Consider the following 13,183-nt stretch of genomic DNA (forward strand, 5'->3'; position numbering starts at 1 on the left):
TAAAGATGAGTCGACTGTAGGCAAGAAAAATAGGAGCTTTTGTTTCCTCATTCATTCAACTCACTCATGCCTTTTGATTGTGAAGGTGACACCAATAATATTTAAAGTTATTATTGAAAGGTATGCATTGACTGATAATATTTTGTAACTATTTCTATTTGTATTCTTAGTCATACTTTGTATTTCATTTACAGTTTTACTTGTTTTCTTTCCATACTCTTTTGAATATGCATATTCCTTTTCACAGTCCAATGTATTGCTTCTGGTATTCTCCATAGGGATGGTTTGGTACACATGAATTCATTGTTTCATTTTTATTTGGTTTTTTTTTTAGTCTCTCTATGTAGCCTTGGCTGACCTGGAACTCATTGAGTAGAACAGGTTGGCCTGATACTCATAGAGCTCTACCTGACTCTGCCTCGCAAGTTCTAGAACTGAAGTTATGAACCACTATGCCCAGCTGTTTCACATAAATTCTTTTAGCCTGTTTGTATTATGGAAAGCTTTTCTTTCTTCTTTATCTATGGCAGATAGTTTTGCCTTGTAGAGTAGCCTGTATTGGCATCTGTGGTCTTTTAGGACTTGGGGGACTTTGCTTTAAACTCTTCTAGCTTTTAAAGTTTTTGTTAAGACATGAACTGTTATTCTGATGTTTACCCTCATATGTAATTTATGGCTTTTCTCTTACAGCTTTCGGCACCCTTTCTTTTTCTGTATAATTAGTGTTTTAACTATGATATACCATGGAGAGCTTCTTTCCTGGTCCTGTCTGTTTGATGCATTCATGCCTCTTGTATCTATATGAGTATGTCTTTCCTTAATGGGTGTTTAAATTTTTCAATTCCATCTTCACATCAGCTTACATTTTTTTTTTTTTTTTTGATTTTTCGAGACAGGGTTTCTCCGTAGCTTTTGTTTCCTGTCCTGGAACTAGCTCTTGTAGACCAGTCTGGCCTCAAACTCACAGAGATCCGCCTGCCTCTGCCTCCCGAGTGCTGGGATTAAAGGCGTGAGCCACCACCGCCTGGCTTCAGCTTACATTTTTTTCAGTATTTCTATATCTTCATTGAATCTAGTTTGCAAATCCTGAATTGTCCTTTTTATTTTATTCAGCCATGAGGGTTTTGTTGAACTTCACTCAGGGGTTGATTTCTATCCTCTTGAACTTTGTTTCATTGTATCTTCTTTAAGTGCCTTGAATTCGTTGATCATGTTTATAATTTTTTCTTTTAAATTCTCTGCCCCGGAGTTACCATTTGAGCAGATTTCTACAGGACTGGTGGTCTTCTGGGGAGACCCATTGCCTAGGACTTTCATATTGTTTGTGATTTTTTAATAGGAACGTGGCATGCAGATTTAGTTAATTGATTATGTGTTTCATACACGGTTCTATCCTGCCTATATTGGGAGGAAATTTGGTTTTGTTTTTGCTGTTACCAAAACTTAGTTGATCCACAGCAATAAGACAACTCAAGATCAAGGGGATACAAATAGGAAGTGAAGAAGTCACGGTATCTTTATTTGCAGGTGATTTTATACATTAAGGGCCCTAAAAATTCTACCAGGAAACTCCTATAGCTGGTAAACTCTTTCAGTAAAGTAGCAGGATACAAAATTAATACACAAAATCAATAGCCTTCTCACATGCAAATGACAGTGAGAAAACATTAGGGAAACAAAACCTTTCACAATAGCATCAAAAAAAAACAAAAACAAAAACAAACAAACAAAAAAAACCCTTGGCGTAATTCAAGGCAAGCAAGTGAAAGACTCATATAATAAAAACTTGAGGATACTAAAGAAAATAACAAAAGACAGAAAGCTCTCCCATGCTCATGAATCAGTAGGATTAATATCGTAAATGCTACTGTCCTACCAAAAGCAATATACAGATTCAAGGCAATCCCCATCAAAATTTCAACACAATTCTTCACAGATCTTGAAAGGACAATACTCAGCTTCATGTGGAAATACAAAGAAACTTAGGATAGCTAAAACAATCCTGAAAAATAAAAGAATTGCTGGAGATATCACCATCCCCCAATTTAACTTGTACTATAGAGCTATTGGCATAAAAACAGACATGCTCATCAATGAAACAGAATTGAAAACCCAGACATAGTTCACACACCTATGGATATCTGTTTCTTTATAAGGAAGCCAGAAATACATACGGGAAAAAAGCATCTTCAACAAGTGGTCCAACTGGATGACTATATGTAGAAGAATCCAAATAGAACTACTCTTAACAACTTGAACAAAACTCAACTCAAAATGGATCAAGGACCTCAACATCAGGTCATATACACTGAATCTGATACACAAGAATGTGGGGAAGATCCGTGAACACATGGACACAGGAAAAAATTCTGAATAGAATGTCAACAGTACCATCACCAAGAATAATTAATAAATATGACCTCATAATACTTTTGTATGACAATGATACCCTCATATAGACAAAGCAGCTGAATAAATAATGTAGAAAAGTTTTTTACCAACTATATATCCAATAGAAGGTTAATATCTAACTATATAAAGAACCCAAAATACTGGACATCAAGAAAACAACTAACCCCATTTAAACAATGGAATACAGATCTAAACAGAGAATTCTCAAGAGAGAAAAACACAAATGTTGAGAAGCACTTAAAGAAATTTGCAACATTTTTAGTCATCATGGAACATCAATTCCAAACTACTTCATCTTACATTGGTCAGAATAACCAAGATCCCTAAAACAAATGACAGCTCAGGCTGTCATTTACTCAGCATACTGAGTAAATGGAAGACTCATTCATTGCTGGTGTGAGTGCACACTTGTATAGCCAATATGGAAATCAGAGTGGCAGTTCCTCAGGAAGCTAGAAATAGATCTACCTCAAAATCCAGCTATACAGCTCTTGGGCACACACTCAAAGGACTTGACATCTTTCCACAGTGACATTTGTCCAGTCATGGCCACTGGTGCTCTATTCATAATAGCCAGAAACCGGAAACAACTTAGATGTCTGCCAACAAATAAATGGATAAAGAAAATGTGATACATTTGCACAATAGAATATTATTTAGCTTAGCTTTAAAAAATCATGAGACTCACAGGTATGAATGAAACTAGAAAAAATCATGGTGAGTGAATTAAGCCAGACATAAAAAGGCAAATATAGTATATATTCACTCATATATGGATGCTAGTTGTGAAAACCGTCAACATGCATGCTTCAAGCAATATAACCACAGAGGTTAGATATAGAGTAAGGAATTAGGGGAGAGGGATGGACTCCCTAGTGAAAGAAAGTGAAATATAAAGTTATAGATGGGTATGGGAAGACTGTAATGGGGGGATCAAATAAAAAGGGTGGGGGAGGGTATACAGGGAGAAACAGCTAAAACTAAGGACTATTTGAAGAGATATATGGAAACCTAATACAGTAGAAGCTTCCTGAAATATTTACATATATAAAAGAAATCTAAATGGAATCACCAAATAACAGGAGAGGAAAGGCCACAACTAGATATCTCTCAGTTCCAGTTCCAGGAATGGGGTACATATAATATAGTTCTTAGTTAAAGGGGCTACATGGAAAGTCCCAAATAGCCCAAGCTATTGCAGTAGCTATTGGTTGCTCTCCACAAACTGATGGTAAGGCCTATCACTGAAGACAACCTCTACATAACTCACTGAACATAGAGAAATCAAGCTGGTAGATACATAGAGCATTCACCCTTCTGACTAGTGTTCACAGTATTTGGAAGGTACACTCTGTTCTACCAGAGGAGAAAGGTGAGCACCAACACAGCTACAAACCCTTCTATCTAAATGACTTGCAAGAAACACTGGTGCAATAGTGACAAAGATCTAGTAGGAGTAACCAAATAATAGCTCATTTGATTTAAGGCTCACCCCATAAGACAGAACCCATCCCCAATACTGCTAAGGTGGCTAAGAACCTGAGACTAGTTAAGTCAGAGAGCTAGAACAGAAATAAATGCTACTCTTCTGCTAAAGGATTCTGCTGTTCTCATAGGTCAGTGTCTTGCTCAGCAATCATCAGAGAGGCTTCCTTCTACAGTAGACAGAAACAAGTACAGAGGCCCACAGCTAGACAATGTACAGAGAGTCAAAGACCTCCAAATACTCAGTGCTACATGGGATGTCTCCATTAAATCCTTGCCCTTAGAGCTCAGGAAATGCTGCAGAAGAGGAAGCAAAAGATTGTAAGAGCCAGTGGGACTGAAGGTACCAAGAAAACAAGACCTTTTAGACACAACAAGATTTATACCCAAATGAAATCACAGAGACTGTGGCAGCATAAATAGGGCCTGCATGGGTCTGGACCTGATGGGATCCCAGTACTGAGAGCAGAAGTGGACACAATACCCCATCCATAATCCATAAGATAGCTCCAATTGATAACTACTCATAAAAGAAAAATTATATTTCTCCAATGGAGTCCCACCGGGTATACAAACAACAATTAAAAGCAGGCCCCTTGCCCAGCAGTAGATGGACAACACAAAACAAACTTGATGCTATTTTTTGAAGGTTTTTGTCTTATAATTTTTCATTTGGGCATTTTTTTTTACTTTTTTGCTTATATTTTATGGTTTCGTTGTGTTTTTATGGGATTCTGTGTTTGTGCATGTGTGTGTGTGTGTGTGTTCATCTGTGTGTATTTCTTGTACTTCTTTGTTCTCTTTTTCTGTTTGTTTGTTTTCGTCCTTGTTTTGTCCTATTCTGATTTGTTTTTATTTTATCTTATTTTATTTTTAGATTCCTGTTTGTTTTATAATGAGAGAGAGAAAGAGTACAGATATGCTGGGTGGGGAAGTGAGGAGGATCTGGGAGGAATTGAGTCAGAACAGATTGATAGAAAAACATCTATTTTCAATTAAAAATAAGAAGTCAAAATTTTCCTATAACTAAATGAAAGTGGAAACAGAACACACAAAGCCTCAGGGACATATTAAAAGCAATCTTAAAAGGTAAATTTAAAGCTCTAAGCACATACATTAAAAAAATCAGAAACCACACAAATAAATGACTTAGTGATTCAACTCAAGATCTGGAAAAACAAGAACAAAGTAAACACAAATCCAGCATATAAGAAGAAATTTTTTTAAATGGCATAAATTAATGAAAACAGAAAGAAAAATATAAAAAGATTCAGTAAACCTAAGAGCATGTTTTTTATAAAAAAAAAATTGACAGACTCTTAGCTGAATAAACTAAAAGAAATAAAAAAGCAAACTCAATACAATTAGAAATTAACAAAGAAGCAGAAGAGCAGACACCACAGGAACTCAGAAAGTTAAAAAGAAATATGTTAAAACCCACTCTCCACCTGAAAACATACATGCAAGCAACATTATATGTATTAGGCAGGTTATATTTAGGAATAACAATTAGTGGGGCAGAAAAGAAGCAATAAACTTAAAGGAGGGAAGAGAGAGGAATATGAGATGGCTTAGAGGGAGGAAAGGAAGAGAGAAATATATTAAATCTCAAACATTTAAAAAATTCATTAAACTGGAAAATCTACAATAACTGGATAAATTTCTAGAAACATCTGCATGACCAAAATTAAACCAAGAAGAGACCAACAACTTAAACAAACACATAACAAATACAAAAATTTTAAAAATAATAAAAAGTCACCTAACCAAAAAAAATTCCAAGGATGTTCAATCATACGACAAGAACATTTGCTCAAGTATGTCCATAGCAGCATTATTTGTAATAGTCAGAATCTGGAAACAACCTAGATGCCCCTCAACCAAAGAATGGATTTTAAAAAGTGGTACATTTACACAATGGAGTACTACTCAGTGGTGGAAAAAAAATGATACCTTGAAATTTGCATGCAAACAGATGGAACTAGAAAAAAAATTCCTGAGTGAGGTAACCCAGACCCAGAAAGATGAGCATGATATGTACTCGCTCATAAGTGGATAAAGCAAAGGACAACGAGCCTATAGCCCACGACTCCAGAGAAGCTAAGTAACAAGGAGAACCCTAAGAGAAACATACATAGATTCCCCCTGGAGGGGAACTATACAAGATCTCCTGAAAAAATTGGAAGCATGGGAGTAGGGGAAGAAGGGAGAGCAGAAAGGAAGTAGAAGGGAAAAGGGGGAGAAGGAAGAACTTGAGGAAACAGGATAATCGAGATGGGGGAAAGACAGAGACAGAGAGTAAGAAAAGAGGTATCTTGATTGAGGGAGCTATTATGGGGCTAGCAAGAAACCTGGCTCTAGAGAAATTCCCAGGAATCTACAAGGATGAACCCAGCTAAGACCCTAAGCTATAGTGGAGAGGGTGCCTGAACTGGCCTTGCCCTGTATTCAGACTGATGTCTATCTTTAATGTCACCAATAGAACCTTCATCCAGCAACTGTTGGAAGCAGAGGCAGAGATCCACAATGGAGCACTGAGCTGAGCTCCCAAAGTCCAATCAAAGAGTGGGATGAGTGAGAATATGAGCAAAGGGGTCAAGACCATGATGAGGATACCCACTGAAACAGTCTACCTGAGCTAATGGGAGCTCACCAACTCCAGACTGACAGGGAAGGAACCAGCATAAGACCAAACTAGGCCCTTTGAATATAGATGACACTTGTATGGCTAAGGCAGACTGTGGGACCACTGACAGTGAGACCAGAATTTATCCCTACTGTTTGTATTGGATTTTTAGAACCCATTCTCTTTAGAGGGATACCTTGCTCAGCCTAAACATAGTGGGGAGGGCCTTGGTTCTGCCTCAAAGCAATATGCTAGATTTTGTTGACTCCCAATGGGAAGGCTTACCCTCTCTGAGGAGTGGATAGGGTGGGGTGGGGAGGTAGGTGGAGGGAACAGGAGGAGGGAAGGGAGTGGGAAGTGGGATTGGTATGTAAAATGAGAAAAGATAGCTTTTAAAAAAAAAAAGTAAAAAAAAAAAGATCCAAGTCCAGATGGAGTCACAGCAAAATTTATCCAGACTTTCAAAGAAAAACTACACCACTGCTTCTCAAGTTATTCCAATAGATGGATGGAGAGATGATAGATAGATAGATAGATAGATAGATAGATAGATAGATAGATAGATAGATAGATAGAAATGGAAGGACCAGTTCCAAATGCTCATGAAACAAGTATTACTTTGATTCCAAAACCAGGGAAAGACAAAGCCAAAGTAAGAGAGCAAAGGGCCACTGTCCCTGAAGACCATAAGTTCAGAACCTTTTGTTAAACACTTACAAACTAAATTCAGGCATATACCAATATATTATTCAACAGAAATGAATAGGCCTTACCCCAGAGATGCAGAGATGGTTAAGTTAGTAAATGTAACAAGCAATAGAAATTGACCTGATCACATGATCATCCCAGTAAATTCAGAAAAGCCACTTATAAAATCCAGCAAACTTAATGACAAGACTTCTAAAGAGAACAAGACTGGAGTGAGTAGTCCTAAACATAATAAATGTTATGTCTGACAAACCCAAAGCTAACACCATCCTAAGAGAAAAAAGTTGAAGCAATCCTATTATAATCAGAAATGAGACAGGAATGTACATAATCCCCACTCCTTTCCAGTATAATGTTTGAAGCCTTTGGAACAAAGAAAAGGGAGAAAGAAATTAAAGGGATACAAATAGGAAAAGAATTATGTATTTATCTCTATTTGCAGATGATAGGATATTATACATAAGAGAACATTGCTAGAAATGATCAATATTATTACCAAAGTGGTAGGGCATAAAATCAACATATAAAATCAATAGCCTTTCTATATATCAATACAATATGCTGAAAAAAAACATAGAAACGCATTTATTTATAACAGACTAAAAATACCTCAGAATAAACCTAACCAAGAAGATTAATGACCTTTATAATAAAAACTTTAAACCCCTGAATAAACAAATTGAAGACGACACTAGAAGATAGAAAACCTCCTGTGCTAATGGATTGGTAGAATATTGTGAAAATGACCATATTACCAAAAGCAATTTACAGATCTAATGCAATCTCAATCTAAATTCCCACAAAATTCTTCACAGAAACAGAAAAATAATTCTAAATTCCATATGGAACCACAATATACACTAAATAGCCACAGTAAGCCTGAGCAAAAGTATAATGCTGAGGGGATTATAACTCCAATTTTACAGAGCCATAGCAATGAAAAAAGCATGAGAATAGCACAAAAATAAACATGTAGATCAAGTGAAGACTCAGTCATAAATAAGCATATGTAATTACAACCACCTAATAGTAAACAAAGATGCCAAAAGCACTGGGGAAACTAGGTGCTTACAATATAGAAGAATGACATTAATTCCATACTACCACCCTGCTCAAATGAACCAATATCAATATGAAATCTTAGACTCTGAAACCACTAGAAACAAACAAAGTACCGTACAAGATACTGACACAAGAAAGGACTTTGTGAATGGAACTTTATATGCTCAATAATTAATACCAACAATTTACAAATGGGTCCTCATAAAACTAAAAAGTTTCTGTACATCAAGGTAAACAATCAAGTGAGAAGAACCCCGGAGTGAGAAAGAATCTTTGGTAATTATATATTCAAAAGAGAATTACTATCTAGAACATACAAAGAAGTTTTTTAAAAGAATCAAGAAAACAAACAATCCAGCCCCTGTTCCCAAACATGAGTTGTAGACGTGAACAAACTATTATAAAAGAAGAAAGAAGAGGAGGAAGAAAAGAAGGGAGAGAGGGAGAGAGGTAAGGAGGGAGGAAGGGAGGAAGAGAAAGGAGGGAGGAAAGAAAGAAGGAAAAAGTGGTTAAGAAATATCTTTTAAAGTGTTCAAAGGTCATGCCTTTAATTCTGCCTCATAGAGGCAGGTGGATCTCTGTGAGTTCCTGACCAGCCCTGTCTACATAGCAAGATCCTGTCTCAAAAGAAAAAAGTGTTCAGCATCCCTAAAATTCAGGAAAATGAAGGTTAAAAGTACTTTGAGATTCATTTACCTCAGTAGTAACGGCTAAATTGAAAGCAACCGCTGACAGCAAGGCTGGCAGGATGTGGGGAAAGAGGAACCCTTAGTCATTATTGGCGGTATTGAAAACTGGTGCACCCATTATAGAAATCAACCTGGAAACAACCTAAATTCCCCTCTACCGAAGAATGGATAAGAAAAATGTGGTACATTTACACAATGGAGTACTACACAGCAGAAAAATGACGATATCTTGAATTTTGCAGGAAAATGGATGGATCTACAAAACATAATATTGAGTGAGGTAACCAGACCCAGGAAGAGAAATATCATATGTACTAACTAAGAAGTGGCTTTTAAGCATAAAGCAAAGAAAACCAGCCTACAATTCACAATCCCAGAGAACACAGACAACAATGAGGACCCTAAGAGAGACATACATAGATCTAATAGACATGGGAATTAGAAAAAGACAAGATCTCCTGAGTAAACTGGGAGCATGGGGACCATGGGAGAGGGTTGAAGAGGAGGGGAAAGGAAGGGAGAAGAGCAGAGAAAAGTGTGTAGCTCACTAAAATCAATAAAAAAGAAAGAAATCAGAGCAGAGAATCCTCAAAAATCTCAAAATAGGGCCAGCTATGCCACACTTCGAAGTATGCTCAATGATTCAGTACCCTACGACAGAGATGTTTGCCATATTCTTTGATACTCTATTCATAATAGCTAGGAAACGGAAGTAGCCTAGATCATCAGCTGCTGAATGAATAATAAGAAGTGACACATTTGCATAATGGGACTCTTTTCAGTTATGAAAAGAGCTAAACTGTAAAATCCCCAGGTAAATGAATGCAAACTACTATACCAGTGAAGTAACTAGACCCAGAAGAACAAACACGCATGTTCTCTCTTCATCCATCCATCTCTTCATGGATCCAAATCTTTAAGTGTATAGTTTGGAATTACCATAGAAGCTGGGAAAATAGAAAGGGACTATTGGGGACAGCGAAGAGAGGAAGTTCTAGAGAAGAGGAGAGCAGGACACAGGTGCTATGAAGGGAGCAAGGGTAAACATCTAGAGGAGGGAACTAACAGGGAAGGAATGAGGGAGGATAATACAAAACAGGGAGGGATGGAGAGGGACAAATAACACTAAGCATGCTTGGAAAAGCCACAGAGAAACCTGCTATTTCATAAACTTATGAGAGAGAGAATGAGTTAAACGAGTTAATAGAGTTAACCCATATAATGTGAAAACACTCTCCTCAGAAGCCAAACACACACACACAAAAAAAACAAAAAACAAACAAACATACAAAAAAAAAAAAAAAAAAAAAAAAACGTACCGCCAGGCATGGGATCACACCCACCCTTGTGTTGTTGGTTGGGGAAAACAAGAGCTCACCAAAACAATATAGGCTATTGCCAATGGTCCTGGATGCCTTCCAGAACTTGACCGTATGACATGATTACTGAATACCACATGACGGTTGATCAAAGAACTTGGAGAAATCAAGCTGGTACTGACTTGGCCTCTTCTCTGAGGCCTAATGGTCATCTTGTTGAAAGGTGCTGCTGCTACACAAGCCACCAAGAGAGAAGAGTTATCAACAGTCCCACCCAGTTGAAAATCGCAAGGCAGGGGGTCAGAAGAGAGAGACAGCATGACAGAGATCAAGAGACAGAGATACAGAATATTTTAGGGAAAAAAAGGAGAAAAGGAGAAAACAATTATCTTTACTTAATTTTTCATTTACAAAATACATTGGTATTATTTACATATTTGTGTCATAAAGATAATTGTTTTCAAGGACAGCTTTTTTCTCATTTATTCTTTGAAAATTTCATACATGTGTATTATGTATTATGTTTGTAACTGCCCCTTGTTTCTTCCTCCAACTCCCTCAACACACCTTAACCACATCCTTCTCTCAACTCTCCTAGAACTTCTTTTTCTTTTTGGAGATATATATATATATATATATATATATATATATATATATATATTTGTTTGTCCATTTTTCGAGACAGGGTTTCTCTGCAGCTTTGGAGCCTGTCCTGGAACTCGCTCTGTAGATCAGGCTGGCCTCGATCTCACAGAGATCTGCCTGTCTCTGACTCCCGAGTCTGGGATTAAATGTATGCACCTCTTCCAACTCTCATATATATAAATGTGTGTGTGTGTGTGTGTCCATATATTGGTGTGAGGCAATCCACCGATCATGGGTAGCCTACCTGTGGTTACAACACCAAAGAAAAATGGCTATTCCTCCCCACAGCTGCCAGCACTCTCAATAGCTCCTGAGATGGGGTAAGGTCCTAATGAGCCACTCCCCATCAATGTGGAAAATCTGACCACTTGATCTTGTGCAACAAACCAAAGCTGCTGTGAATTCATGAGTACAAGAAAACAATATTTCACAGTATTCCTCCACATCTTTTATACTTTTGGTTGTGAGCCTAGCCTTTAATGGCTGAGCCATCTCTCCAGCTCTCCTCTACATCTTTATATTCTTTCTACCCCTTCTTCCATGACATTCCCTGGGTCTTGGCAGAACAGAGATGTTGATATAAATGTCTCATATACAGAGCACTCTCAGTGCTACAGAGATTTGGATTGGTATGTGTAACATGAGGGCCTGCTTGTTGGGGTTTCTGTCCTGCCCAGTTCCCACAGCTATTTGTTCCAAAGAAATCACACAGAGAATCTACATTAGTTATAAGTTGATTGGTCCATTAGCTCAGGCTTCTTATTAACTCTTACAATTTACATTAACCCATTATTCTTATCTATGTTAGCCACATGGCTCGGTACCTTTTTTTGGCTGGGTAGGTCACATCTTCCTTCTGGGCAGGACTGCAGAGGAATGGGCTTCCTTCTTCTCAGCATTCTCCTGTTCTCATTGCCCCACCTCTACTTCCTGTCTGGTTATCCCACCTATACTTCCTGCCTGGCTACTAACCAATCAGTGTTTTTTTAAAACATAATTGACAGAATACAGAATTGTCCCACACCAGGAATGGATTTTGGTTTATTGATATAAATTTAAGGTCAATTTTGTTATAATGTGTATATGTATATTTCTGTTCTTGATTAAGGTACTGTATTTGTGCAGCTCATTTAAAAATGTAATGTGTAATTAAGAAATATAGGTTAATAGAAAATCATCTATAACAGTCAAGCCTCTAGTCATGTTAGTTAGATTTTATAGATATACAGAGATATATTTCAGTTAGATAGGTATTCTTCAAATTTTTCAGAGACCTTCAGAATATGACATTTAAATGTTTTAATAACTTTGTGTGACTGTCCCAGGCAGTGAGAAATCTCTGTCAATTTTAGAGTTTTGGAAGTTGCTTACAATGCACTTCCTGTTGACTTAGGTACTATTATATCCTTCTGGAGTCTTTGATGGAGTTAAAGAATTGATAGTTATAGTTTTCCTTAGTTATAATAAAAGATTAAGTAGATATAAGTATTGTAACTATAATTCTTGCTTGATACCTGTTTTGTTATATGTAATTTTACTATGTTAAAGTTAAAGCCTTCCTGTTTATTTAAATAGAAAAGGGGAATCCTTCTGTCTATGTGTTGCTTTTATTGGCTAATGAATAAAGAAACTTGCCTGGCCAATAGCAAGGTAGAACTTAGTTAGGCCGGGAAAACTAAACTGAATGCTGGGAGAAGGAAGGCAGAGTTTAAAGAAGCCATGGAGCCACCACCAAAGACAGAGATGCAAAATTCTGCTGGTAGGCCACAACTTCATGGTGATGCACAGATTAAAGGTGATCGGTTAAATTAAGATGTAAGAGTTAGCAAATAATAAGCTAGAGCTAATGGGCCAAGCAGTGATTTAATTAATACAGTTTTTGTGTGATTATTTCAGGGCTGAGCAGTCAGGAACAAACAAGTGGATCTATCCTACAACATCCCAGTTACTTAGCCGGCGGTGGTGGTGCACGCCTTTTATCCCAGCACTCGAGAGGCAGAGGCAGGCGGATCTCTGTGAGTTTGAGACCAGCCTGGTCTACAAGAGCTAGTTCCAGGACAGGCTCCAAAGCTACAGAGAAACCCTGTCTCGAAAAACAAAACAAAACAAAACAAAATCCCAGTTACTTATTCTTAGCACTTTTACCAGTGCAAGAGTCTGCATTAATTAAATAAACATTCCTGTCAAAGGTTAAAATATCCCGTATCTATAGGTATACACATTAATATTTCAAAGGC

Source organism: Chionomys nivalis, chromosome 6, assembly GCF_950005125.1.
Source record: "Chionomys nivalis chromosome 6, mChiNiv1.1, whole genome shotgun sequence".
Classification (NCBI taxonomy): Eukaryota; Metazoa; Chordata; class Mammalia; order Rodentia; family Cricetidae; genus Chionomys; species Chionomys nivalis.